Source organism: Octopus bimaculoides, chromosome 6 (genome assembly GCF_001194135.2).
Source record: "Octopus bimaculoides isolate UCB-OBI-ISO-001 chromosome 6, ASM119413v2, whole genome shotgun sequence".
Lineage (NCBI taxonomy): Eukaryota > Metazoa > Mollusca > Cephalopoda > Octopoda > Octopodidae > Octopus > Octopus bimaculoides.
The window spans coordinates 99047576-99051884 of record NC_068986.1 but is presented as its reverse complement, the minus strand read 5'-3'; the positions used below and the strand labels follow the sequence as shown (position 1 = coordinate 99051884).

Here is a 4309-nt window from a genome sequence, read left to right as displayed (position 1 = left end):
AGTATATGTATGTGTATGTCAAAGGGGGTCATGTGAATGTGTGTCTGTGTGCAATGGAAGTAGGGTGGTGAACATTCAATGCTGAAAAGAAAAATCAAACAGCTTTTCAACTCTGTGAGAGTATATGTGTGTGCGTGTACAAGGGAAGTAGGTGAATGTTTGTATATGTGATTATTTTGTACCTTATTTATATACAGTGGAGGTGCAAGGGCCCAGTGGTTACGGCAGCGGACTCGCAGTCATAAGATCGCGGTTTCAATTCCCAGACCAGGCGTTGTGAGTGTTTATTGAGTGAAAACACCTACAGCTCCACGAGGCTCCGGCAGGGGATGGTGGTGAACCCTTCTGTACTCTTTCACCACAACTTTCTCTCACTCTTACTTCCTGTTTCTGTTGTGCCTGTAATTCAAAGGGCCAGCCTTGTCACACTGTGTCACGTTGAATATCCCCGAGAACTACGTTAAGGGTACACGTGTCTGTGGAGTGCTCAGCCACTTGCACGTTAATTTCACGAGCAGGCTGTTCCGTTGATCGGATCAACTGGAACCCTCAACATTTATATACAAAATACTACAATTAGTTGTCATTTTTGACAGCACGGGGCCAGCTAGTGTATATAAATAGACATTCCCAAATTTGCATGTCACTCCTATAGCAAAACAGTGATATGATGTTTACATTTTCTGCTGATATTACAACTGGTTGCTCTACACTTTTAAGATCAGTGGAATAAAAAAAAAAAAAAAAAAAGACTCTTGCATGACGAACAAGGATTGGACAGAGAAAGAGCATCAAGCGGTAAGATGCTGTCTCAAATAAGTCCCACCTAATCTACAAACTATAAACAATACTTGCTAACAGATCACCCATGTCATTCTCCTTCCTTGTATGTTATATGTATTGTCTTGATATGCTTATCTGCACACACATACATTAAATACACACATACATATATAAGTGGGTACATATGTGTATATGTAAATATACTCCTGTTAATTTTTTTTTAGCTCATCCAATTATTTTTTTTTTTGTTACTGTCATGTGAGTTTCTCTGGTCATCCTTTCTCTCTAGTAATGTCCCCATTCCCACTCCATCTTCCTCACACATTTCAACTTATTGACAACCTTCCGACATGCATCTTATCAATGACCCTGGCCAAAACATTCCAGTTTCCCTTTCACAACACACAACCTTATATGCTACTCCATTTTGCTTTCGCAACTAATAATTTTTCTTTTGTTACGTTTAACTTTATGAACTAGTTCAACCAAGGAGCAAACGGCTGGACCAATGAATTCAAGAACCAATGATCTCAAGATGCACAAAGAAGCATTTCATGACCCATCTTGCAGATTATTGAGAGAGAAGTTCATGTGTTGTAAAATAACAAATTTCTCTGTAAACTCACCCAGTCATCGAGAATGAGGGGTTAACCGTGCGCAACTTCCATTTTGTTCTATGGAATTAAATAATTTATTGCATTTTACCTCACTTTTATTATTACATTTGCCTTCAGCCCACAGGAGTGGCTGTGTGTGTGTGTGTGTTTGTGTTTGTCCCCCCAACATCACTTGACAACCGATGGTGGTATGTTTACGCCCCGTAACTTAGCGGTTCGGCAAAAAGAGACCGATAGAATAAGTCCTGGGGTCGATTTGCTCGACTAAAGGCGGTGCTCCAGCATGGCCGCAGTCAAATGACTGAAACAAGTAAAAGAGAACCCAGATTGAATAATTTCTCAAATTTTAAGGAAAAAACAACAACAACACGTTGAAAGTTCTCTTCCGATCACTGAAGTTAAGCAACGTCAAGTCTAGTTAGTAGTTAGATATGTGACCGCTTGAGAAACCTAAGTGCCACAAGCATTTCACTTCAAATACTGATGCTCTAGCATGGCCACAACGTTTGGGTTGGAACACATAAAAGAATAACAACATGGATCGGAAGACATGATCTGACTAGTTAGACGAATAAAAGTTACACTGCTTTGTAGTTGACCGCTAAATAATAGGACTGAATATATTTTTCACCTCATAAAAATTACCAAGAATTCGCTGGCTGGTGTCAAACGAGAAACAAGATGCTGAGAGATTCGCCACTTAACTATTTCGGCTGTGCGTCACTTAATTTCCTGTTATCCTATTAATTAACCACTCTGAATAATATCCTTTTTTTCTCTTCGCCTAAATAAATATAAAATGTGTTCAAAACTTACATAATAAAAATCAAATAATTTAAATATTCCTGAATTATACCTCATTCAAAAATATACACAGAAATTTTTTTTCTTCCTAAATAAAAACAAAAGTCCTAAGAAAACCGAAACGGAAATTAGGTCATCAGCCAACTGGCCGCAGCACAGAATCAAAAAAATATTCTTCCGCCAACCACTCAACAAATTAATACCATATTGTATAGCTTCTTTACAAGCTGTTTTGTCCTTAACACTAGACTAACTATGATAGAAAAGATCGACGAACACAACTAATAGCGAAGACTTTCCAACCAGTCATCATATCTCAGCATAATTCACCTCTTACTTCACTGTCCTTCTTTTCTGAAGTTATGTGTGATGTGAGGGAATCTGGCTACTGTTTCTCGTATATCGGGCGTACATGTAGCAGATCCCTTGTTCGCTTCTTGCATGTATTATAGGTGGACATAGATATATGTATTATACTAAGGGTTAGATTTATTTGATTAACTTTATCAAAGAAATGATGTAACCAAGTCAATAATTGGGCATCACTTTAGAAATTATTGCATTCTCGACATCCATATTTCTTCATAACGGTATTGTCTGTTGAGGTTTGTTTTAGATCAGAACATTGGCAAGTACATAACAACGTTTAACATCAATACACCATTAAAACATCGTTAACAACAGTAAAATATATCTGGAAGCCAACAAATCTAACAACTGCTTACATTAACAAAATCACACGGAAATTACCTTACCAGAGCACTGTCTTATTTTCTTATTCATTCAACTCTGTACATAGTTAAACAACCAGATCAACACACACATCACTACACTTTCGTTGCGTATGAGTGAGACATTTGGAGAATTTAATCCAACCTTCCAATGAATAATTCTTTTACATATGTAAAAAAGCGAGTGCGCGAACAGGAATAAATTTCACTTCTGGGTGGTGGCGCCTCTTGTGGCCACTTCTGGAAAAATATGTATAATGATGAGTAATCTCCCTTGACTTTTTAAGCAGTGTTTGTGAGAATGAGTTAAGCTATTAGTGGAGACGCAATAGCCCAGTGGTTAGGGCAGCGGACTCGCGGTTTCGATTCCCAGACCGGGCGTTGTGAGTGTTTATTGAGCGAAAACACTTAAAGCTCCACGAGGCTCCGGCAGGGTATGGTGGCAACACAACTTTCTCTCACACTTACTTCCTGTTTCTGTTGTGCCTGTAATTCAAAGGGCCAGCCTTGTCACACTGTGTCACGCTGAATATCCTCGAGAACTACATTAAGGGTACACGTGTCTGTGGAGTGCTCAACCACTTGCACGTTAATTTCACAAGCAGGCTGTTCCGTTGATCGGATCAACCGGAACCCTCGACGTCGTAAGCGACGGAGTGCCAACAACAACAGTTAAGCTATTAAATTCTAAGGCTATCTACCTACTTCACCACGTTCCTTATTCTTATCATATCTATGTACATATAATATTGGACCGTTATGCTGAAAACATACTGAACAAATTATTGGTAGCTCCTAACAAATTTATCGTCTTTGTAATTCCACAGAACATGCGCCAATTGTCAACACTGTTTTAATGGGATACCTAGGTACTACTAAAGCAGCACGGTCCCGAACGCGCAGCCGCATGTCCGCGCCAGCCAGTCTTGAGTGGTCGATCCTAACCCCAACCCTAACCCTAAACACGTATTCATTTGCACACGTGGGTTAGGGATAGGGTTAGTGACAGGGTCAGGGCTAGGATCGACCACTCACGACTAGCTAGCGCGGACGAGTCGACTGCGCGATCGTGCTGCTTTAGTAGCACCGGATACCTATCCCTTTTGTGCATTAAGTGTTTTGTTGTTCAGTCCTGCTCCTTGATTGGAAAAGTATACCTTTCAAAATGGGAGCTAATATAACAATTCTTAAAGGAAGATAAATTCCTCTAGCCAAATATAAGTTACAATTACACCTAATGCTTTCTCGGAACATAGTCAAGCATGACTCTTGATAATTAGTACGCCGTTCTAATGGTTTTCTTTATCTTCTTTCCTGTTGTGCAGCCTCTATGGATGTGTATCGTGGAATATTTTCTGAGGAGCTTCTTTCCTG

The 4309-nt window shown here is 39.5% G+C and overlaps 1 protein-coding gene across 1 annotated transcript in view; it reads right to left on the bottom strand.

Moving 5' to 3' along the window:
• Positions 1 to 3162, bottom strand: part of LOC106873523 (zinc finger protein 845) — an 11761-nt gene extending 8599 nt beyond the window's left edge. Inside the window, exon 1 of the mRNA XM_014920913.2 lies at positions 2960 to 3162. The gene's annotated coding sequence lies outside the window, so the exon portion shown is untranslated. The remainder of the gene's footprint in view (positions 1 to 2959) is intronic.
• Positions 3163 to 4309: the final 1147 nt, after the last annotated feature.